Source organism: Monodelphis domestica, chromosome 3, assembly GCF_027887165.1.
Source record: "Monodelphis domestica isolate mMonDom1 chromosome 3, mMonDom1.pri, whole genome shotgun sequence".
Taxonomy (NCBI): Eukaryota; Metazoa; Chordata; class Mammalia; order Didelphimorphia; family Didelphidae; genus Monodelphis; species Monodelphis domestica.
The window spans coordinates 199500956-199527304 of NC_077229.1; the positions used below are offsets into that span (position 1 = coordinate 199500956).

Sequence of the window (26349 nt, forward strand, 5' to 3'; positions counted from 1 at the left end):
GCACACACATACACATGGGTGCACATAAACACAAATTATTGTGCTTGTCAGTACCCTTCTACCCCCACTTTTCCTCTCTCCTCTTGCTTTTCACTTTGCCATCTCCCCTCTGTCACACCTTCAGTTTTCTCTTCTTTTCCATCTCTTTCAGAGTTTTATTAGAAAAGACTCAAAAGATCCATTCTGTATTGTTTTTATTCTTTTCCCCTTCTCTGATTGCTCTTTACTTTACGGTAGGTGTTTCTTATTGTTGTCTAGTAGTTACATCTGGTTTTAGTGAAGTGATTGGGAGTGAAGCTGTGTATCTTTTTTTGCCTCAGGGCACCAAATTTTTTTATTTATTTGTACAGGTGTTTTTTCAATTATATGCAATAACAATTTTCCAGGTAAGTTTTCTGAAATTATATGATCCAAATTGTCTCCTTCCCTTTCTTCCCTACCCCTTGACCATGTATCTCATTGAGCCAGGGCTAGAAGCTACATCTCCTGATTCCCAATAAAATAGTGTTTCCATTACATCTCTTGCTTCCCTCAGGTAAAATACTCATTATTCTGTTTTTAAGTTTTGATTGGCTATTATTTTTCCTATAATCTAGTGACAAGAGAAAAAAAAACTATATCCTGGAGTGGCAAGGGATTAGCTAGGAATATAGATGTTTCTGATAAGCTCCAAATACCTAAGGGATAATGATTTAGAATTTCTTTATCTTATTATTAAAACAAAAATTTTTAGTTGTGATTATAAACCTGTCTTCTTTTAGTTAGAATTTTAAGTAACCCATTATTAATTAGAATGTACATAGTCCCCAGTAAAGGAAAATCTATTCCATGGACTTGAAGAATATTTTGCCTTCCAGAGAAGTGTTCTAGGCTCAGTCAACACTTTCACATATCAGAACTGGCCACAAAAGCAAAAGGACACAATTTAACAAATAATTGTTCTTCACAGTCCTTGTTCATAAAACAAATATTTAATGTGTCAAGTAGTTTCCCTAGTGTAATGTATATAGTGTTTGCTTCTGAACAAAAGGAACCACCACACTTCACCTCTCATTTCAAACAAAACTTTGCTCTGAATTGTTTTATTGGCAAAGAAACTAGTTCAAATTCTGACTTCCATCACTTTCCAATATGGGTTATTAGGCACCAATTAACCTCTCAGCCTCAGTTCCTCATCTGCAAAATAAAGCTGTTGAACTAAAATGATTTCCAAAATTCTTTCCATCTTTAATCCTATGTAGTGCAAGGCACTATGCAATTTTGTACAAGCTACCTAAAACATGGTTTCCCAATTTGCCTCGTTGAAGAGTTCTTATACTGATCCTTCTTTAGGTATTGATATAAAAAAAAGAGTGAAAATAGATAAAGGTATGGATACAAAGAACAATTTACAAGGTCTAAAGAATACTAAGATGAAGATGGCACAGTTCTCTCAATGAACTTATAGTCTAGTAGCAAAGATAAGACATATATACTCAATTTAATTCAAACTTAAATGAGGTGTACATGAATAATATATGGATGTCTATCCCAAGCACGTGAAGATTTCTCCCTGAAGAATGGGCAAATGAGAATGATTTGTCCCAATGGTCAAGAAGGCCTGTGTTTGATGAGATATCCAAGTTGTCAAGGTCATCCAATATATCCCAGACCATCATTAGTTTTCCTGACTTTTGTTTTGCCACTGGACGTTGATGACTGGAAAAGAGAATAAGGCTGATGACTTTGGGCAACTTTGCCTCACCTAAATCCCCAACTCACACTCAAGTCAAGACATCACCCCATGGTGTCATTGGCCCTCTTTGAAAATGAAGGACAAACAAGAACTCTATAAGAGATTAACAGTGAGGAATCAGGGGTTTGCATCAAGGAAAGCTTCATGGAGTATGTGATATTTGAGCTAAGTTTTAAAGAATCAGTAGAATTTTAGCAAGTGGAAACTGGAGAGAGAATGTATGGAAATAGGAAAGATCAAAATATGCTTAGATAGTGAACAGGTCAATATAGCAGGATTGCTGAATATATAGAGTAGTAGTGTGAGATATAAGGAAATACATGTTAAGTACTATAAAAGTGTTATAGGCAGTATATAATATAGTACATAAGTAAAACCTTAATTCACAGATTTGCTGGCTCATCTTGCTGTAGACTTTAGTCATCTTTGTCTAAATAACAATGCTGACATCCTGACATTGGATAATGTACCATTCACTTTACAAAACAGTTACATAAATGTAATGCCACAGATTTTTAATGGCTCCCGTTAGGCTTAGAATATCTCATATCAAAACATTGTTCATGGATCCATATTCTCATATTTCTCCTTCAGGGTTTAAGCAATAAGCTGACACAGGGAATCTTAGTAATATTTTTTGATGTAAAAGCTGCCTGTCGATGGAAATGTCCAGCTGTGCTGAAGTCAGTTTTATAATTACTATACACTGGAAGTGTAGAGTTGGGAACCAGAAACCTTCTAACAACTGGCAAGATGTAGAGACAGCCCATAAAATGTGACAGTGGACTATTGGCCAAGTTTTGTAAGTGACCTCAAAACCTGCATGTGTGTTTAGGTCCCCAAGCTCTGATTTGTACATATAAATAGATTTGTAAATCTTTGGTAAATGGGATGATATTTTAGCAATCTGTGTTTCTGAGGTGCAACTATACAACTATAGGTACATTTCAGAAGCAATCTTAGAACTCAGCAATTAATTCTATTGTTCTAGCTTCTCCAAGAGGGAGGGATATTAAAATTTTTTTCAAATAAATAAAAGCAGAAAAATGCCTTTTTTACCTTGAATTTAAAAATAATATTGTTCAAAATATAAAAGTTCTCCACAAACCTCCTCTGTACATTACCATTCCAGCCTCCTTACCTAGTATTTTCTCTTTAAAAACAGCCTTGATGGGAAATAGTTGAGTGGAATTCACACAAAGAATGGTTTGCTGTGGAGGGTGAATTGCCAGATATAAAAGTTTAGTTTATAGTGTTACAGATTTGGATTTTGAAAGCTGAACTCTATTTGCACAGAACCCTGGCAGATTCTGCAACTGCAAAAATACTGCTGGAGTTCATCATCCTTTTTACTGGGGCTTGTCACTGAGGGAATGAAGAGGTGGGGACACATTTCCTGTGTTGTGGAAAAAAATGTCAGGTATAGGCAGATGTACAGGTGTGACCTTCTTGCCCTGTTGACAGGGAGGGGGTAGACCTGCTTTTATTTACTTTTGAATTTTGAGTAATTAATTAAAAATAGTTTTCACTGGATGGTGATGGTGATCAGTGGGCTTTTCACCCACCCTCTTGGCTCATGCTGATGGCAAATATATAATTAGACTATAAGGACTAATATATTGTCGAGTATAGTGGGAAATGCCAAAAGAAAAAATCTGCTGGATGAAGTCCATTTGTCCTGTGTTCATTTCTAGCCCTGTAAACAAACACAGCTGTTGAGTGATCAGTGCTCAGATGTGGTTAAAAAACAGTGATGCATTGGGAGTGAGATCACAGCAGGGGGAAAAAAGTTACGTTATAAGGCTCCAGGAGGAGAGGGCTGTCCTCAGCTGGGTTTGGACTGTATATCTTCATCTCTGTATTCCAAGATAACTTGGGTGTGAGCAGAGTGAACTCTTTGTGTTTTCAACTAATATAGTTGAGTGTTCAGAATGATCAGTATGGGAAAATTTGGGGGAAGGAAAGAAACCTGAAATTTTGTCTGCTTTTTTACCGGATTTAACCATTATTTCACAAATGGGCTCTTGGATGGGATACGCAAGAGGCTCAAACTTTTGTTTATAATTTCGCCTTATACTTTTGTCTCAGTGGTACATGGTTTTGAGCAAAAGACATTAGCTATCCATGGGCCAACTATCCTGAATTTCTGGCAAATGCTGTTAGTTTTGAACTGCCTCCTTCCCTCTCTGTAACTTAGATTTGTGTTATGATATCTTCTGCCAATTGACTTGAAAGGGCTAAAGATGTTTTCCATTACAGGGAACCTGTCACTCTGATGTGACAACTTTTTTTTTTTTAAACCTGTGTCAGTAGTTTCCTTTCACTAATCAGTGTAATGGCCAGATTTCACAATCAAGGTGATCTACTAACTTTTAGCTGCCCTGTATCTTCTGGTTCTCATAGCCAGCTGCCCTCTTTCCAAATGCAAGAAGGGGGCAGATTATGGGAATAAGTGGCCTCAGGGAGCTCAATCAGTCAGGTGGCCATGAATTTAAGAAATTGTTGAAAGGCTTGGAGAAAATGACCAAGAAAGACTCCATCCTTGACATAGAGATATTATCACTATAGTAACTGGTCACTAAAGAGGTTCCTGGACCAGTTGTCATAGTTTTTAGTTGCCATTACAAAGATCTTTTCAATTTACTGTGAATTTTTTTTGTAAGACTTATTCTAGGTTTCTGTCTCTCGTCTAATGCACATATCTGTTCTCAATTCCTAGTTTTGAGTACAGGTTAAGGTCTGGTTTTGTAGAACCTGACTTGTGTAAATCAGGATATTCACTTCAAGGATTAAGTCTAGTCTCACTTTTACACTGCACACCACAATGAATAAAATCTCTTAGTCTGACTGGATGGTTTTGTGTGGCTGAAGTTGTTTTTGTTAAAGGAGACCCAACTCCCATTTTATCTCACCAATTTAGAAATTGGCTTTGTTGTACATTTGGGGGATTAACTGATGACTTGTACTTTATCACAGTGATTAATATCTCTCATCTGGTCTTTCTATGATCCTTAATGAAACTTCTGTTTAGTACATATAAAGTGTGCTATTCAGTGGGATATATCCCATTCTCTTTCCACATAAAATCTAATTTCCTGTCTTCCTACAAGAAAGTCTATTATACATCATGAAAAAATTCTATTCATAGGGTTAAAGTTGGAGACACCTTAGGAGCCACATAGCAGGCCATACTCCATTTTATAAAGAAACTCAGACTAGAGAAGTTATTATTTATCCAAAGTCACACAAGGATTAGTGAGAGGGTTGTTATTGGAGCCAATGTCTATAATTCCATGTTGGTGGTGGCAGGGGTGCCCAGGGGTGCCAGAGGGAACTGCTCCATTCCCTCTCTTCATAGCCCTTGAGGACATTTTTCACACACCCTGCCTCTCTGCCCAGTGGCTGAATGCAAGTGCTTCTTCCCTCAGCTATCTGGGGGTGAGAGGTAGGGGGTGGGGTGGCTCACAGTTAACTTGGAAGTACAATTTGGGCATGTGATTTTGAAAATGTTCACCAATGCTGGTCTATATGTTTCAAATCTATTACATCAATCAATTGAGATTTGTAGATAATTTCTGAAGGTTTTGCTCTTATTCCCTAGAGCATCCCTGGTTCATTAGGATCAGTTAGAAGATCATCTTAATGAAGCCAAAGTTGTAGTTCTAATCCATGAATGGGTCTATTTATTTTTCTATAGAGGAAAAGCTATGTTATATACTATCAACCCAGAGCAGCTGCATCAAAAATGCTTGTCTTATTCACAGGAGAGATTAGGTACAAACTTGATTAATATCTCCTCTTGCTACTATTGAAAAAAACAAAACAACAAAAAATAAAGCTCATGTTGACATGCAAAGGACAACAAAATAAAAAAATATTTATTAAGCATATTCATCCTATAAGACACTAGTCTTAAGAGGCAGTGTAGCAGACCAAGGTGGAAGAGAAGAAGGGAACAGAACTGCTCAAAGGGGAATGGAGATAGAGTGGAGAAAGAAACTCAGACTGAAGAAAAAAGCCTCCCATCATGCTTTTAGAGAGGAAAAACATAGGGAGGAATGGTAGGTGATTGATAGGAGGAAGGGCATGTAGATGATTATGGAAGCAAGAGATCTTAACAGTAAAGTAAATAAGAATTGGAAGTTCCTCCTCTTTCCTCCTATCCCTCAAGGAAAAGGCCTCAACTATGTCTGTTCCAGGAGAGGACTTGGATTTGCTCAAGTATTATAGAAAAATCCTCTCTTTCCTCATTGAAAGGAAAAGTCTTTTAACTAAGGCAGATTAGAAGAGAGAAGAACTGGGGTGTCTGGGGTGAAGGAGGGAAAAGAAGAATCTTGCCTAAAAAAAAGACCTTGAGGGCAAAGGAAATATGATTTGATTAGGAGAGTAGGGGAGGCCAATAACTCAATGCTGAGGTTTCTACAACAAAGGCTAGCAAACAAACAAACAAACAAAAGACTAGTATGCTGCTAGGAATGACAAGTCACTAACTCAAAAAAGGAAAGCAATGCATATTCAAATTCTTTGAAGTAATGAAGGCTTTTAGAAACATAACATAAAAAGAAATGAGAGCTATGGAAGAGAAACTTGAAAAAGAAGCAATAGTCTAACAGAAGAGGTACAGAATACTACCCTAATAACAAACTCTCTGAAAATCAGAATGGGCCAAATAGAAAGTAGTGACTCCAAGAGACAATGAGGATTCTTGAAACAAAGCCAAAAATGAGAAAATAGAAGAAATGTATGATATCTCATTAAAAAAATTCATTTTGAAAAATAGATCAAGGAGAGAGAGCATAAGAATCATGAAATGACTGAAATCCATGATTCCTCCCCTCAAAGCCCTGAGATATCATATTTTAAAAAGATCATTAAAGAAAATTACCTAGACATATTAGAAAAAAGGTTGATATGTAAATAGCAAAAAATAAAATAAATTCCAACAGACATCTCCTGCAAAACAAAGAAAACAAAACAAAATTAAAATTCTTAGGAATGTCACTGCCAAAATCTAGAGTTTTGAGATAAAAGAAAAGCAAGCTGGAAGTAGCCAGAAAGAAATAATTCAAATATCAAGGAACCTTGGTCTGGATTTATTAAATAATATTACTATTAAATAATGTTTAAAAGTATCACTACAAAGGAATAGAGAACATAGAATGAGAATTCCAAAAGCAAAAAAAAAAAAGTTAAAAAAGATAAAAAACCAAGGATAACTTACCTAGAAAAAAATGAGGATAATTCTGCAATAAAAAAGTATTTTTAATGAAATAGAGAACTTTTAAACATTACTAACTTTAAAAAATACAGCTGTAAAGGGGCTTCAAAGTATACATATAAAAGTCAAAAGAAAAATAAAAAGTTAAATTCAAATAAAGGGACTATATAAGGATCAACCATTGACATTCTAATGGCCTGCTACATTAAAAGAGTACTTTCAGAATCCTAATGCTACAAAAGATCCTAGAGGTAGTTAACCAAGACAGATGATCTATTGTTTTGTTGTATTTAAATTAAAGGCTTTATACAAAAAATGAAAAGGAAGTATCAGAAAGGATATATTAGGGAAAATGTGATGAAAGATGGCAACTTCTTAATTAACATAATCAGGGTATGAAAATACAACTATATATAAAAATAGAAAGATCAGGAGAAGCAAGCATCACTTGAACTTCACTGAAATCTCAACTATTCAAAAAAGGCAGAACACAGATATACACACAGGCAGAATTCAGCATAGGAATACATTCAACTTAGTAGGGGGATAGATAGAAAACAAGAGAAGAAAGGATGCTTAAGAGAATGTAGATTCAGAGAGAAATTAGTCAAGTAAAAAAACCCTAAATTTGAAAAGTTAAAAGGGAAAGAAAAGTGACAACTTGAAATAAACTGGAACTGAAGAATTCAGAGAAGAAAAAGTATTAGAGGACAGAATGTATAGAAATAAATAATTGACTTTTGTTAACCCTGAATGTGAATAGAATGAAATCACCCAAAATAAAAGTGGTTAGCAAATTCCAAAAATCTGTTGTTTACAAGAAATATATATAAAACATAGAATGAACAAACATGTTCAAAGCTTAACATGTAACAGACATTGTGCCTAAGCACTTTATAAATATTTTCTCATTTGATCCTCATAACAATGCTGTAGGTAGGTGCTATTGTTATAACCATTTTATAGGAGAGGAAATTGACACATTAGGGGTTAAATGACTTGCCTGTGGTTATAGAGATAGGATTGAGGTTGGATTTAGGCTCAGGTCTCCTGATTCTAGGATCAGGAATCTATCCACTGAACCACAGTGATATCCCACATAAAGATAATAAATATAAGATTCCTTGAAGAACAAAGATTCATACCAAGCTAAAAAAAGGAGTTAGAGCAAAATTTATCATTCATCAATGGAATGATAAAAAAGTAGGGGTCCTAATGATTATTTCAGACAAGGAAATGACAGAAATATATCTAATCAAGATAAATAAAAGGGGAAATATTTTACTAAATGTCAAATAGGCAATTGATTTAAATGATTAATACATACATATATAATATTAATAGTATAGCTTATAAATATTTAAAGGAAATTTACATGAATTAAGAGAGAAAATAGCAAAAATATGGTAATGGGAGTAATCCATTTATCCCCATCATTCCTAGCTAAATTTAACACAAAAGTGAACCAGAAAAACACGTAAGGGGGGGGCAGCTTGGTGGCTCAGTGGATTGAGAGCCAGACCTAGAGACAGGAGGTCCTAGGTTCAAATTTGACCTCAGACACTTCCCAGCCGTGTGACCCTGAGCAAGTCACTTAACCCCCACTGCCTAGCCCTTACCCCTCTTCTGCCTTAGAACCAATACACAATACACATTCTAAGATGGAAACTAGGGGTTTAAAAAAAGTTAAGGACATGAGTAGCATTTTAGTAATATTGATAAGATAGATCTCTGGCAATTATTGAGTGAAAATAGAAAAGACTGGAAATATTTGTCATCTGGCAATGCACCTTTACAAAAGTTGACCATGTCTCTACAGAAAAATTTTACCAAAAAAAGAAAAGCAGAAATATTATAATACTCTTCATTATGATTCAAAAATATTAAATAAGGAACCACTGAAAAAATATTAAAAGTCAACTGAAGATGACATAACTTATTCATAAAGAATTGGCGGCTTGAAGAACAAATAATAGAAATGATGAAATTAAAAAAAGACAACATTCCAAAATTTGGGTATGCATCCAAAGCATTCCTTAGGGAAAATTTATGCCTCTGAATTCTATTATTAACAAAAAAGAAAAATAACAAATCATGAATTGTATATGCAAGTAAAAAAAGAAGAAAAAAGAAAATCAAGTTACCAGTATCAAAAGTAAAGAAGGAAAATTCACAACAAATAACAAAGAAATAGAGAATATATTAGAAACAGTTTTACCCAGCTATCTGCCATCAAGACCAACTTAAATGAAATAAATGAAAATTTATACAATATAAAATACCCAGAATAACAGAATAAGAAGTAGAATTTAAATAAGACAACTTCAAAGGACAAAACCAAACAAGTCATAAATGAATTTCTAAAGGAAAAAATTGCTAGACCAGATAAATGATTCCCAAGTGAATCCTATGAAATAATCAAATAATAATTAATTTAAATAATACATATACTGTTTGCAAAAGCAGCAAAAGAAGAGATCTTACCAAATGATATTGTCTTTGTATATAAACCAAGGAGCTTCAAAATAGGAAAAGAAAGCAATAGTCCAATATTTCAATGAATATTGATGAAAATATCTTAATCAAATATTAGAAAAGAGACTAAAACAATTTATCATATCATAATACAATGCAACCAAATTTAATTTGTACCAGGAATGCAGGGTTGATTCAATATCTGAAAAATATAAAAATTTGATTAACTGTATTAAAAATAAAGTCAACATTAATCATGTTATGTCAATAGATTCACAAAAAGGTTTCCACAAAATATACTTCTTTTTTTGGTTAAAAACAGTAACTTTCCCCCCACAAATTGTTAGATATCATAGATCTAAATGCAAGATCTAAAATTATATAGAATAGAAATTAATTAAAATCCTTTCTAATAGAATCATGAGTGGAAAAAGGATGTCCAGTATTACTCCTCCTATTTGACATAGTTCTAGAAATGTTGGCTATAGAAATAAGACCAAAAAAATGAGGAATTAAGCATAGATAAAGAAGATACAAAATTATCAGTTTATGCAGGTGAATATGATAATGCACTTGTAAAGAATTCTAAAGACATAACCAAAATTAATTACAACAATATCTTTAGAAAGTTGTAGGATAAAAATGATTCCACAAAATCCATCTGCATTTTTATATGATATTAATAAAAACCAGTAGGAAGAGAGAAGTTCCCATTAAAATAACTATAGAATGTAGAAAATACTTGAGAGTCTACCAAGATAAACACAAGAACTATATAAAAACAACTATTAGCCACTTTAAATAAAGACAAATTTAAATAATTGGGAAAATATCAATTTCTCATGGTTAGGTTGAATCAATAAAAGACAATATTACCTAAATTGATGTGCTTATTCAATGTCATATCAATTAAGCTACCAAAGGATTACTTTTATAAACTAGAAAACATGAACAAAATAATTTGGAGACAAAAAAATCAAGAAGATTAAGGGAAACAATGATAAAAATTGGGAATGAAGGGGAACAAGCAGACCAGATCTCAAACTGTACTATAGCAGTTATTTTAAAAACAATTTGCCTTAAAATATAGTTTAACCAGTGCATCGGATTAGGTACAAGATATGGAATAGAAACAAATGTGTCTAGTGGAATCACTAGCTTCCTTCAAAGCAATTTACATACCACTTCTGGATGATAGCATTCCTAATTCTGTTATTAGAAATCTCTTTCTCTCTTGAAATGACTTTGTTTTTGCTTTTTATTCATAACCCATGTATATGTAACAATCTCTTTGGGTTCCTTCCCTAATTCCAAATTACCCTGATGGTTGGGTCTGTGGAAGTCAGCTGATTATTTCTCCAGAAGTGCTCTGCATACTGAATGCTATTTAGTCACTCCCATATCCCCTTTTTACATGCTCATATATCACCAGAGTAGGATGTAACTTTTTGAGGGCTGGAACTGTTTCACTTTTGGCTTTATTCTAATGCCCAATATGTAACTTGTCCATAGTGGGATCTTTTAAGCATTTTTTGAATTGAATTAAACCCCAGTTTCCTCATTTTTAAAATTAGAGATTTGGATTAGTTCAGAAATTCTTCCCTTTGGGTTCAAGAATTTAAAAACTTTGTGGGGGTGGTGGTGGTAATATTTCAATATAATTGGTTTTGTTTGTAAGAGGCAGTTAGGTAGCCTAGTAAATAAAATGCTAGCTCCTCCAGTCAGTAAAAGGCGAGTTTAAATTCAATCTCAGAAATTTATTAGCTGTCTAACCCTGGGCAAGTCACTTAATCTCTCTTTACCTGTTTCTTTATCTTTAAAATGGGGAAAAATAAAATTTTATTTTACAGGTTATTGGGAAGATAAAATGACATACATGTACAGCACTTTGCAAATGTTAAAGTACTATATAAATGATAACTATTTAAGCAGTTATTTTAAAGAGTCCATAGGCTTCACCAAAATGCCAGAGGGGTCCACTGTACAGATATGAGGTGCTCATGTGTGTGTGCAAACACACACACATGCTTAGGAATTCCTAAACTAGATGCTATTATTCCTTTTATCTCTGAATCAAAAAATGGATTGGACAGTAATTTAGTATTTATTCTCACCATTTATATAATTTATTGAACATGTTCTAATGAGAATATAGTCAATTTTTACTAAATTTATTCAGGAAACGTGTAGTGAATTAAATCAGTATAGCAATGTAGGATGGGAGAAAATATACACAACAAAAATAAAAATCTACCCAAATGTTCCATGTAATTCCTGGGCTGGAAAGGAGTCTGGATAATGATAGAGAGACTTACCTGGTGAGAAGAACAGGTGAGCTAATGCTCCATTAATTCTCTTTAACCCTATGATTGCTAAAATGAGGCATAAATTGAGAATGGCTTCAATATAAAATTTATTAGCTATGGTCATGTTTAGCACAGGTGTGTTCAATTTATATGCTCCTGTTAACATTGCATTTGTAAAGATTTAAACATTAAGTTTTGTTTTCTGACCTCTGAATTGAATTTTGAAAGACTTATCTGGTCCAGACACCTGGTATAAATCAAGCAGAGGAGAACACTTGCAGTATTTCCTATAAAGTGCCATGACATTACATTAACACATTAAAAATAACCAATTCCTCCTCCTTATGTCCTGTGTTTAAAATCCTTTCAAAATTATTATATTTATTATTAACTCAGTAATGATCAGAAAACAAAATATTTCAACAAAGAACAAAAAAGAGGGCTGTGTGTGAATTTACTTTTTCTGATGCCTTATGAGAACTAAAAGGGATCTTTGAGGTCATATAGTCCATCCACTTCATTTGACAGATAAGGAAACCGAGGTCCAGAGAAATTAAATGAGTTGTATGGGATCACATAGGAAGTTAATAACAAAGATGAGATTTGTAGGCAGGTCCTCAAACTTCTTGCCCCTACACTGAAATGGAATAAACTGACTATTTAAAAAATTTACTGATAATATTTTATTTTTTACTCTATATGTATTTCAGTCTTTTAAAGCAACACAGTGCCCATGTCTAATAGCATATGTAATACATGGGATACCACAGTGGCCATACTATGTAGTCCATTATTCACTATTTATTGAATTAGGGCTACATAGATTGAACCAAGTATTTTAACCATGTACTTAGCCATGTATTAAACACCATGTTTTTTATTTTTTTAAGTTTTGTAATTGCTTTTTTTTATGCCACAGTATTTCTCATTAACATTTCATTTCCCCTCAACCTTCATACGTAACAAAGGAAAACAGCAAAATCAGTAGATATAGCAACTATAGCAATCTGCCCCTAAAGTCTACCACCTCTCTACCAAGAGGAGAGAAGTGTGTTTCATCATGAATGTAAACCCATTTTGAAGAAATTGGATCTACCTTTAATAATCTCATCATTTAGGAACTTTCTCCAATACTAAAACATGTGTTTGGTACATCACTATTAGAAGCTTATTTCTATTTCTCTTAGTTCTATCATCAAAAAACAAAACAAAACAAGAAGAATCAAGCATAGATCCATGGAAACCACATATTACAACTGGGTGTGTTCTCTCCAGACTTTGTGGAATAAATATTGGGTGTATAATTTTGGAAAGGAAAGGGGATGTATATTCCTTACTTCCTTGTTATTTATGTCTTAACTATACCTAGAATTGGTATAAGTTCCCAAAGAGAAAGATGTTATATCATCAGAATAAAGTCACACCTAAAACATTAATTCCCAAGTTTTTGTTTTTTTTATTTTGGTATCATAATATTAGTTGATTTTAGAATGTCAGGATATTCCTTCATAATAGTGGTTTGTGTTTGTTTTGTTATCGTAAATTAAAATGGATTTTTAGAGAGAGAAGCTAGTGATGCCTTTGAGATAATAGATGAAAACCAATAGCTGCCAAACCAGGGTTGATATTTACTACCTAAGTGGCTAAACATAGCCAATCTTTATATATATCTGGTATTTTAAAGTATTTGTTGTTCAGTTGTTTCAGATGTGTCTAACTCTTCATGATCTCATTTGGTGTTTTCTTGGCAAATATACTGCAGTGGTAGAAATTTCCTTCTCCAGCTCATTTTACAGATGAGGAAACTGAGGCAAACAGTTCGGTGACTTGCCCAGGGCCATATAGCTAGTAAGTGGCTGTGGCCAGATTTACGAACTCAGATCTTCCTGACTCCAGGTCCAGCACTCTTTTCACTATGACACCTAGTTGCTCAATGTATATGTATATGAGTTAATATCGATTTTATTTTTTGATGTTCATTTCCCTATATTTTGATGAATATAACTTGAAAAACAATTGGTTCACCAAGTTCAACAATGAAACCAAGAACAAGATTAACACCTTAATTCATAGTTTAGTAACCATTTATCATATGATGCTTTTTTCAAAGTCTGACATTTTTCCTACTCTGCTAAATAGTACGTGTCCAAAACTGGTGCTATCTTTTCTTCTCTTTATTTACACTCAGAGAACATCACACAATATAATTCTAATAGGATTTGTTTCTGCTTATGGCATCATAGGCAAAGCCTGAAGAGTTCCCATTTAGTTTCCATATTCCACAGGGGATTAGGGAGGGAAAGGGAGAGTATGGAACATCTGGTATTAATAGGGTCCATTCATCACAATAAATTTCCCCAGTGGATGTTGTTGGGCAGGGTTCTAGGGAGTAACAGCTCAGAAGTTCTAGTCCCCACCCAAGAAAGCAGAGGTCACTATAGGGAGGGTCCTTCCTTCAGATTGTATAAGGAAGAGAAAAATCATAGGTAAGCCTAATTTTGCCATAATTCTATGGCACAGGCTTAGAGTGTACATAAAAGGCATTTATATGAACATTGAATATGCTTAATGGAATCATGCCATTATTCAGAATATATGTTTTGAGATAAGCCTCAATTTATCATCTGGTTTAAAGTAAAATTCTAAGGCAAAAGAATATAAAAGAATTAGGTAAATAGACAAGATTGCAGAAACAGTTTTAGATGTGCATATACACACAAACACATATAAAACATTTATGAAGATAAGTATTTTCTGCACTTGAACCAGAATGACCCCCTCCTCCTGCTGATACACAATGAAGCTGATGTCCTTCCTATCCCTTAACAGTTGGGTTAGGATGCCCCTTTTCCAAGGAATTTTTCCATTCTGCTCCAGAAACTAATAGGGCACCTTAGTTGCCCCCACCACATTTATTCTCCTTAAGCACTAGGATTATTCAAATAATCCAGAGCTATCTTTTGCTTTTATTAGTTACCAATTCTACCTAGGGTAGAGCTGTCTTAAACAAAGTCAAGTAAACAAACATTGACTAAGCACATACTGCATGTCTGACATTGTACTAAATACTAGGGATAGAAAGAAAAGCAAAAGGAAGTACCTATTCTTAAGAAGCTCACAGTCTGATGGGAAAGATGACACTCAAAGAGCTATGTACAAAAAAATGTTGCTGTGCAGTTCTGCCTAACTCTTTGTGACTCTGTGGACCCTAATATACCAATATTGTCCATGGGATTTTCATGGCAAAGATACTGTAGTGATTGGCCATTTCCTCTCCAGTTTATTAAGGCAGACAGAGGTTAAGTGACTTGCCCAGGGTCACAGATCTAGTGTTTGAGGTCAAATTTAAACTCAGCTCTTCCCAATTCTAGACGCAGCACTCTATTCACTGAGCCATCTATCTATCTATCTATACTTGAGCTTGAAAATTATTCATTGTATCTAAGCCAGAGAATTACTGTGAACTTTAGTGAATTATAAGTTTGGGACAAGCCACTGGAGGAATTTTTGATGCTAAGTGGGTATAAAGTCCTAGAACTTCTCTGTCTGTAGACTCTAAGGTAACTCTAAGGTAAAAGTTATGTGTTAATTAGAGAGAAATCTTCCATACAAATATAAGAATGAGACCAGGGCTAGGTCCATGTAGAATATAAGCTCTTCACAAATAGGGGTTAGGTAATTATTTTTGTCTTAAACAAGATATATACAGTAAATGATAATCTCAGAAGCAAGACACAATCATTAAGGGGAAAAGCTTCTTGAAGAATGTAGGATTTTAGATGTAACTTGAAGGAAGCTAGAGAAATCAGGGGATGGAGATGAGGAGAAAAGGAATTTTAGTTTCTTTTGTGAGGAACTTTAAGGAGACCAGTGTCACTGGATTATAGAATATGTGTTTCTAAGGACTTAAGTTGAAGGGGACAGGTTATGAAGGACTTTAAAAGACAAATGATTGTTGGAAGAAAGTTATCTAGGTATATCATAAGAAAATGTGATAATTACAATATGGAGGGCTTAGGTTGCAGTCTACGCTCTTAGTCCATTAGTTCTCTATCCAGAGGCAGATACTATTTTCTTCATGAGTCCTTTGGAATTGTTGTGAGTCATTGTGTTGATAAGAGTTATAAAGTCTTTCATAGTTGGTTACTTTTTGCTTTCTCAATGGGTGGGGGACAAGATAAGGGGAGAGGAAAGACTCTAGAACTAAAAATAAAACAATAAAATAAAAGAAGGCTTATGTTTGAGGTCTGCTTCTGCATTTCCCCAAATCTTCCCTTTTCCAGGCCTGGAGACTACCAAAGGTGTATATGATATAAACAAAACTTAAGTACTTAATAATAATTAAATACTTCTGGTTTAAGGAATCAGGTTAACCTGGGAATTTGGTGAATAGTGGCAACATGGTAGGAGAGATTTTTTTTTATGGCATTGGGGATACTTTTTGAACCTTGAAATCACTCAAGGTAGCCAGCTAAGTGTCTTGCCCATAGGTTCAAAATAACCTCTTATCACTTAGGCTCTGAAGGTTTGTGGTTTGAATATGAGCTGAGATTCTTTAAAATGGTGATTAGGGTAGATTCCTGTTCCCACACAGGACAAATGTGTTGCTAGAACATACTAATGCCTGGGACAATTCACCCTGTGAGGCTGCAGAATGACTAATGTCTTTTTGTGATATCATCATGTCACTGTTTGTTGCACAGCCCATCTCATTTCTATTGAAGAATTCACTGGTTTCCACAGGGCACCTCTTCTGATCTCTTGCTCCAGTATTGGTGGAGTTGTTTCCTACTACCATTTGCTGGTTTCCAACTATGTAGTCTTACCAGGTCCATATGGTGCTCAGTTACTATCTCCTTTTAACTAACATAGAAAAGTATGCAGAATTATGCACTCATGACCATCCAGATACCCAGTAGAAGACAACACAAGTCTCAGTTAGGGTCATTCAATCAACCAGAAAGCATTTACTAAATATCTATAATGTGCCAGGATAAATGAAATAATCCCTAGTTTTAAGGAGCTTACATTTTATTAGGAGGAGATAACATTTGTACATATAAATATGCAAAGCACATACAAGGCAATGTAAAAGCAGGGAGTAGAGGAGGAAATCAGGGATCTCAGAGGAACTGCCCTTTGAAGGAAACTAGGGGTTCTAAGAAGTGATGGTAAAGGAAGAATGGATTCTAGGCAAGGAGAAGAGCTCTGTAAAGGCTTGGGAATAGGAGCTATAATGTTGTATGTAAAGAACAGCAAGTAGGCCAGTTTGGCTGAACCATAAAGTTAACGGAGGGAAGAGAAGGGAGAAGGAAATAAGCATTTACATATCACTTATTACATACCAGGCTCTAGGCTAAGCTCTTTAGAAATATTATCTCATTCCATCCTTATAACAACCCTTAAAGGTAGGTGCTATTACTACCCTCATCTTACATTTGAAGAAACTGAGGGAAATAGAGATTAAGTGGCTTGTCTAGGGTCATGCAACTAGTAAAAGAGGCTAGATTTGAACTCTAGGCTCAGTGCACTATTCACTGAGTCACCTTCCTGCTCACTGAAAGGGAATAATATATAATAAGCCTGGCAAGGAAGTTTGGAGGAATGATTGCAAATGACTTTAGTAAAATAAAGTTGGTTGGTTTTGAACCTAGTGCTAGTTGAGGGTCTCTTGAATTTACTGAGCAGGGAAAAATATGGTAGAAACTGTACTTTAGGAACTATTCTCTACTAGTTATAGGGAGGATAGAATGGAGAGGAGAGAAACTTGAGGGAAGGAAACCAGATAGGAGTCTATTACAAAAGTCCAGAGAGGTTATGAAAGACTAAAGTAAGGTATAACCTGTTTGAATAGAGAGAAGGAGAAAATTGAGGGACATTGTGGAGGTGGAATTGATAAAATTTGGCAAGTAACTAGATATATGGAGTGGGGGAGATTGGGGTGAGGATGACTCTAAGGTTATCCCTTGAAAAGTCTCTTCTGTTGCTTTCCCTCAAGGTTCTTTTCCCCAGCCAAGTTATGTGACATAGGGTTAGAACATTTTTTTAAACTCCTGTCAAATCATCAATTGTAATCCTCACACAGTCCCCCTCAAGTTTAGGGATTTTATTCCCTTAAACAGTATAGAAACTGTATTTGTGGTTTCTCTCCCTTTCCCCTTAGTTCCCATAGTGAGCCTGGTTAGTCTGGGGGAAAGATAAAAGAGTTAGGTAAATTTAGCCTTTGATTATTTTCAATTATTCCACTACATCCTCCCTGTGTGTGTGTGTGCCCACATGTCTTATTTAAATATAGTTAATTGCAAATTCATGATGACTTAGGGTTTGAACATTCCTTGTCAGATACTTAATTGTTAGTCTGCATAGCCCCACAGATTTTAGTAATACTTTCCAACAAAACCCTTCTACAGGAATTAAAGGGTGGTTGAGTTGATGTCTCTCCCTTCCCCCATCAGCTCCCATAGTATTGTTCTTGGTAGGCATATTGGTGGATTTTGGGGCAAGAACCAAAAAGTGCTAGAGAAAATCTGTGATTATCTCCAATTTATCCCACATATGAGTTGTTTGCATATAAGTGTTCATTGTCTCCTCCATTAGATTGGGAGCTCTTTGAAGGCAGGAATATTTTTTACTTTGTATCTCTAGAGCCGTGATGGCGAACCTATGGCATGCATGCCAGAGATGGCATGCAAAGACCTCTCTGTGGGCATGCACACAATCATCCACCAGAGTTAGTTACTAGAAAGGCAAAGGGACTCAGGTGGAGCTGCTCCCCTCCCCCTCTCTACCATATCTCCCCTTCCCTCTTCCCATCAGCACAATGGAAGTGCTTACTCCCTCCCCTGAGCAGAGCTCCTGGGTCACTTCCTCCCTTTCTCCCACCCCTGTCTGGGGTAAGCTGGAAGTACACTTATAGAACTGATTTCACTATTTCCCATCCCATTTGCAGGGCTCTTCCTAGGAAGTAAATTTGTAGTCTTTAAGTATGAAGTCAGTGATTGACAGTAAGGTTTGATGATAGTAGATATGCTCCTTAAAGAATGAGTGTCTGAATAATAGCAGAGAAGCATAATAAATAGGAAATCTGGTCACTGTTGTGTTGGTGGCTGTATGTCTTTTTCCTTTTCCCTGTTTTTGAATACCCTGAAATTTTGAAGTATATAAACAGATGCTTTTAAGCATTTAAAAAAAATGGTTGTCAGATGCCCCAGGAACAAATTTGGGGTTGGGCAAAGCTTAACAACCAAATTACAAACATCTCTTCAAGATAGGTATATTATAGAGGCAGTGTGCTGTGTTAGGACATGTGTATACTCACTGTTCTTGCTAGGAATCAGGCAGGAGTGTGCTGGAGCCAGATCAAACAGACTCTGAGCCAACTGTTAAATTTTTAGTGTGAGGATCTACACATATCAGAAACCAGCACATCCTACAAATCAGGACTTGACTTATTTTGTTGATAGTCTAAAATTAAGAAAATGATGAAGAAAATGTTAATAACATAGATTAAACTTTAAATATGTGATATATACTCTCCCTGCCCATAAACTGATTGTTAAACATTTACCAGCATACTCCTAGAGTCCTTAGTTCAGGTTAGTCATTCATTGTCTGTATGGTCTTGGGCAATCACATAACCTTTCTGGGCTTCACTACTTGTATTTGTAAGATGGGAGACATGTAGCAGATGATCTTGAAGTTTCTTTCCAGCTTAAAATCGATGATACTAATGATGCTATGAGTCAGGAGACCAAATTCCTAAATCTCATCTTGGCAATTAACTTGCTATATAAATTTGGGCAGATCACTTCCTTCCTTTGGATCACAGTTTTCTCATATACAAAATTAGGAGAGGGACTTGGTTCTTAAATTCTATGATTTTATTGGAAAGAGTATAAGATGACATGAATCACAAAATCATGAATCATTAATCTATAATTTTATATGCAGTAGTGTATATAGAGAGTTCCCCCTTTCAATATGGTTGCTTGCTTTATTCTCAGGCAGTCTAAAGACTGGACAGAGTACACACAATAGAAGGAATGTTCCTACTGTGTCTGCAGAATTCAGATTGTTTTGACTCCCCACTACTACCACCACAGCCTGATCATGGAACGGAGTCCCCACTGAGTCTGCTGAGTTCAAGCTGTAGTGTTAGAAGTATTTGAATTGGCCTAAGTCCACAGTTTTGCCCCACAGTACAATACAAGACTCTACATATTCCACTACATCCTCCATGTATTCTATTCAGGTCTAAGAGCTCATTTATTCCTTGACGTTGTCATCAAATAACAGGTAAGAATCTGCAGAGGAGACAACCAGAATGGATTCTTCCTGTTAATCATTAGGACAGAAGGTCCACTGGAAGCAGAGTAGGTATATCCTGAAGTGACAGTGACATAAAATCAAATGCCATCAATAAAACTTTTTTTTTAATCTAGCAGAATAACAGTGGAAATAAAAGTGGGTTTTTAGTAAGTGATCCAGAGTTCCATTTCCAGCTCTCTTCTTTGCTATGTTGAGGTAAAGGTTGTTGTTGTTCAGTTATTTCAGTTATATCTGACTTTTCATGATCCCATTTAGGGCTTTGAATAGAGAAAATGAATATGTGAATACTTTTAAATTCCCATAATTTAGTTCTGCATTTGTCCCTGGATACCAAAGCTGAAATGATCTTTAAGAGATCTCTCAGTCTACCCTCTAAATTTTACCAGTAAGACCACTGACCCCTAGAGATAGAAAATTACTTTCTCCAGGTCACATTCCTAAGTATATAGCAAAACTAGACACTCTTTCCAAATAAAATTATGCTGCCTCCATTTGATTCCAGGACCACAATTAATGAAAGGATGTTTTTGTTCTATCATTGTACTGGGGGAGAAATTTAAATTTGCATTTTCAGTATTTCTGGAATGGAAGTATAATTTAAGTGAACAGAAAGCCAATCTTGTTTTATATATCAAAATGTTATAGGAAAGTAGTTTACAACCTAGTCTTAGAGAGATACCCAAGGACTAAAGAGTTTAAGTGACTTGCCTTGGGTCACACAGTTTATGGGAGTCAAGAGTTTATACTGAAATCTTCCTGATCTCACTCTCTATCCATTACCCCATTCTGCTTTGTCTGTTCTATGGTTGGTTAAGCCAATTATCTGAATCAAGTGTTAACAAACATATTTTTTCCTTCAATCAAAATTCCTATACAGAGCTTTTAACCTGTTGTTTTGTTAAGGATGGTAATCAAAGCAACCTTTCATAATGATTAGAAATCAGCTGTTAACATTTTTATCCTCTTTATTTTGGGTGTTGTCTTTTTGTCAGAAGTTGCTTCTGTGACTAAGCTAACTCTAGAAGAGAAATGTCGAGTTTAATGGAGAAGTGGCTGCCTGAATTGTTAACACAGGCACAGATTTCAGTGGTTCTTAGAGAGCTAGCTATTTGCTGAAAATTTGCTCCAATTATAGTGTCTAGGTTAAAAAGATCACTTTTCTTTTCACATATTAATTGAGCCACGTATTCTTCCAAATGCACACCATCCCTAAGCTTAATAGACTGCAGACATCTGTAGTAACTGTAAATTCCATATCCACTCCTAACACTAACCATGCCCAATTACCCATAGCCCATTTTTCATTAAAAAGCTGGTATAATTCTTCTCATAGACTAATCTTAGAGTGTTAATCATCGTTTAGTTCAACACCCTCATTTTGTAAAGGAGTCAAAGGAGACTCAAAAGGGTTAATATAACTTGCTCAAGATTTTGAGTTCTGAGAGAGCTGAGACTGGAATCCAGGACTGACAAAATATAAAGCTACCAGGGCTCTAACAATTTGCCTCAAGGCTTTCCCAAGAAACCATTAGAATAAGTAATCTGTAGAAACTCAAGTCAATATATCCTTCTAAAGTATAATGATAATAAGTAAAAGGCTTACCTAATTTTAAGAGAACCTCTGTAGATAAGTTGGGGGCTAGCAAAGTATTTTTTGCTTCCAAAGATTAATCACAGACTCCTTTAAATGGGAGCTTCCCTAGCATTTCACTGTTTGTTTATACCCTAGTAACTATGGATAGGGGAGGGGTTAGAAAAAGGGAGAGACAAAGAAATTTAAGATCAGATAGTAAGAGCTTCTAACAATGGAAGAGCAATTAGAAGTTAAGATGAAACATCTTTGTAATTATTTCACAAGTTATTAATTAGTGTGATAGAATTGACAAAAATATGTTAAATACAACTTTTCAAGAATCCATCTGTTCTGTAAAGTGAAATATTATGTATCCATCATGATGATAATTATCATGATAATCATGAAATCTGGACTGTATATAGTCTATTACTAACTTCTGCTGAGTAATCTCAGGAAATGACATTTACTTTTGAAAATCTAGCATCTCGGATGTAATTTTTGCATATAATAAACTATAAGAGGGTTAACTTCAGACAGTTACACTTTGGTGGATCAATGACTTCATCCACATGGGTGTGGGTATTCCCTGCATGACTTCTCATGTTGTGTGATTCTTATCCATGTTTTTCCATAAATTCTCCATGGAGAATCCATCCAGTGTGCTGGAGGATTTCTTTTTATTCTTTTAGTACCCTGGAAGTACCACTGCAGCATTTGGGCTGTCTGTCTGTTATTTCTCATCCTTGCTATGACCAACCCACCTCATTTTCTGGTCATATATATCCTTGATATATCCTTTTAGGTTAATTTTCATGAGTCAGTCATCACCATCATTTAGAAACCCAAGTTCACTGACTGAATCATCTTTGACTCCTCTCTTCTTTAACCCTCTCCTCACCACATCTACTCAATTGGCAGACCCTGTAATTTTGATCTCTTCAAAATCTATCAATTCCTGTCCTCTCTGTACTTACATGATTAATACCCTAACATGGGCCCTTATTAGCTCTTGCTTGAATTATAATATTAGGTTCTTAATTCTTTCCCTAGGTTTTATGTCTCTTTGTTCACTTCATTTTCTATATTGCTGTTTTTGACTGGGGAAAAAACACAGAACTATTTAAGTAGTCAAAATCACTCTTTAATCAAAGGTAAAAGGGGTTCAATATAATAGTAGGCCTCAACACAGAGCTGTGCACCACACACGACTGCACAGAGTCTGAGGATTGAACTCTGGCCGCTCTGGACACTGACCCCTGGGAGTGGCACCACAATAGATGACAACTCCAAGGAACAAAAGAATTTGGGGATCCTATATACCATTTGGGGAATCCAGGGGCAGGGAAAGATGATTGACATCACTATAACTACCAAGAAAATGGGAGAGTTCAAATTACACTGACAGGATTCAATCAAACTTGGAAAAGGAATCATAGCTAGAGGCTAGGGTATAAGAGAAGGGCCTGCTTCCAATGGATACTAAAGGATGGTTCCTGCCTAGGTGTGGATCTTCTTGGGAAATGATCTTTGATACAATAGGGGAGACTACCTAAGACAAAGAGGGTCCTTAGTTATGCTTAGTCCCACCCAACGAGGACTGTCATTCAGCTGAGGGTCCCCCACTCAGTCTGAAACTGCTAGCTTGAGATTCCCTTCAGGGTGGATTCCCATTGGAACAGGGAACAAGTACAAATTTTGGGGTCTCCAACCTACAAGCTAGTCCTGACACCTGGGGTTCACCAGATCCCACTAGGACACAAGTTTGGGGTTCCTAGATTCCATGTTGACATTGTACAGACAACTTTACTAATACAGGGATCTGAGCATATCACTCTCCTGATCAAATATTGTAAGTGGCTATCTATTGCTAATAGGATGAAATACAAAATGATCAGCCTGGTGTTTAAAGCTCTCCCCAATCTGATTCCAACCTACCTTTCCTTACTTATCTAACATCACTCTCTATTTTGTACTTTGTCCTTCGGTCAAACCAGTATACTAGCTATTTCCAAATCTGATACTCCATCTCCAGTATTCCTGCCTTCTCATAGCCTGTCCACATGAGGAAAGCTAAGGTCCTCATTATTTATTTATTTATCTAACTTTTAAAAATAATTATTTAATTAATTGATTTAGAATATTTTTCCATGGTTACATGATTTATGTTCTTTCCTTCCCATCCTCCCAACCCTTTCCCATAGCCAATGAGCAATTCCACTGTGTTTTACAATCAAGACCTATTTCCATATTATTAATATTTGCATTAGGGTGATCTTTTAGAGTCTACATCCCTAATCATATCACCATTGACCCATGTGATCAAGTAGTTGTTTTTCTTCTGTGTTTCTACTCCCATAGTTCTTTCTCTGGATGTGGATAGCGTTCCTTGTCATAAGTCCCTCAGAATTGTCCTGGATCATTGCACTGCTGCTAGTAGAGAGGTCCATTACATTTCATTGTGCCACAGTGTATCCATCTCATACTTCTGCTCCTTTCACTCTGTATCAATTCCTGGAAGTCATTCCAGTTCACATGGAATTCCTCCAGTTCATTATTTCTTTTAGTGCAATAGTATTCCATCACCAACATATACACAATTTGTTCTGCCATTGCCCAATCGAAGGGCATCCCTTCATTTTTCAGTTGAAACACCACAAATAAATATTTTTGTACAAGTCTTTTTCCTTATTATCTCTTTGGGGGTATAAACCCAGCAGTAGTATGGCTGGATCAAAAGGAAGGCAGTCTTTTAAAGCCCTTTATGCATAGTTCCAAATTGCCATCCAGAATGGTTGAATCAATTCACAATTCAGCAATGCATTAATATTTAAAGTCCTCTTTACCTCTATTTCATAAATCTCTTCCTTGGTTCAGGGTTCAGTTCAGGTGTCATTTCCTACAGGAAGCCTTTTCAGATTCACTCAGATATCATTTGTTCAGTCAATAAACAGTCAGACATTTATTAAAACCTATATCAGATTGTTTACTGTCTGGGGAGTAGGAGGGAAGGTAAGGAGAGAATTTGGATTGTAAAAGGTAAAAGAAATTGTTTCTTCAAGTACTTGAAAAAAAGGGAAACTAGAAAAAATTACCTTGTGCTAAGAGTTGGGGATACAAGAAAGGCAAAAACAAACCTGGTCTCAAGAAACTCACAGTCTAAAGGGAGAAGCAACAGACAAACAGCTAACTACAAATAACATAAATAGAGGATATATGATGATAAACAATAGAGGTAAGACACTAGCATTCTGGTGTTAGTATTTTTTCCTAATCAAATTGTTTTATATTTTATTGTCTGGGTGTGTATTGTATCCCACCTATAGGATCAAACTCCTTGAAAGCAGGGATTATTTCTTTTTATTTTTGTATTACTAGTGCCTAGTATAGTTTCATGCACATAGCAGGCAGTCAACAAATATTGAGTTGAACCCTTAACACATGACATTCTATAGCAGATCACTGCATGTCTGTTCTATGCCATTTGAGTTACTTAAAATTTGACTCTTTGAAATAATTGTGTTCTAAATTAGTAGACACATAGTATAAGAGGAAGAATATTGGTGGTAAAGAGATGAGAGTTTTTGACAATGAGAATTTTGGGATCATCGAAACAATTGTACACTATCCTAAATATCCAGCTCTATTTCTATTTCCTCCTATTTCTTACTCTATCAATTTGCATTGTTTATTCAAAATGTACACACACACACACATATATATATATATATATAAAATATATACACATATGCACACATACTTAACAGACTTATTCAGCTCATTTGGTTACATGCTGTGGCCTGGCAATATTTTATTTTTCATCCATTTTCAGTGCTATGGATTTAAGTGATGAGGTTTTATAATATTCTAGAGTTCAATACAAATTGTTAAGCGACTCTGTGTGGATATCAATGTGGATATTCTTTTCAGTGGTATAGTTCAAAATTTATCAGTGCCTGCCCATCCCGCGCAACTCTTGTGGATTCACTACAGGGAAAACAACCAACATATTGGGTATCTTCCTCACTTTTTAAAAAATTAATTTATTTAGTCAATTTAGAACATTATTCCTTAGTTACAAGAGTTACATTATTTCCCTCCCCCTCCACCTTCCAGCAGCCGATGCACAATTTCATTGGATATTACATGTGCCCTTGATCAGAACCCATTTCCATGTTGTTGGTGTTTGCATTAGGATGTTCATTTAGAGTCTACATCCCCAGACATATCCCCTTGACCCATGTATTCAGGCAGTTGTTTTTCTACTCCCACAGTTTTTCCTCTGAATGTGGATAGTGTTCTTTCTCATAGATCCCTCCAAGTTGTTCAGGATCACTGCATTTCCACTAATGGAGAAGTCCATTACATTTGATTGTACTATAGTGTATCAGTCTCTGTGTATAATGTTCTCCTGGTTCTGCTCCTTTCGCTCTGCATCAATTCCTGGAGGTCATTCCAGTTCCCATGGAATTCTTCCACTTTATTATTCCTTTGACCACAATAGTATTCTATCACCAACAGATACCACAATTTGTTCAGCCATTCCCCAATTAAAGGGCATCCCCTCATTTTCCAATTTTTTGCCACCACAAAGAAAGCAGCTATGAATATTCTTGTACAAGCCTTTTTCCTTATGATCTCTTTGGGGTACAAACCCACCAGTGCTATGGCTAGATCAAAGGGCAGACAGTCTTTTAGTGCCCTTTTGACATAG

At 35.5% G+C, this 26349-nt stretch overlaps 1 protein-coding gene and 1 long non-coding RNA gene across 2 annotated transcripts in view; one reads left to right on the forward strand and one right to left on the reverse strand.

Moving 5' to 3' along the window:
• The window catches only part of BMP6 (bone morphogenetic protein 6), a 218013-nt gene that overhangs the window by 31268 nt on the left and 160396 nt on the right, over nucleotides 1–26349 (forward strand). The window lies entirely within an intron of this gene.
• Nucleotides 1462–21776, reverse strand: LOC103099549 (uncharacterized). Its single transcript, XR_001629013.2, has 3 exons — nucleotides 21666–21776; nucleotides 19053–19198; nucleotides 1462–1698 (listed from the first exon to the last, which is right to left on the reverse strand). It is a non-coding gene; the product is annotated as an uncharacterized LOC103099549 (long non-coding RNA).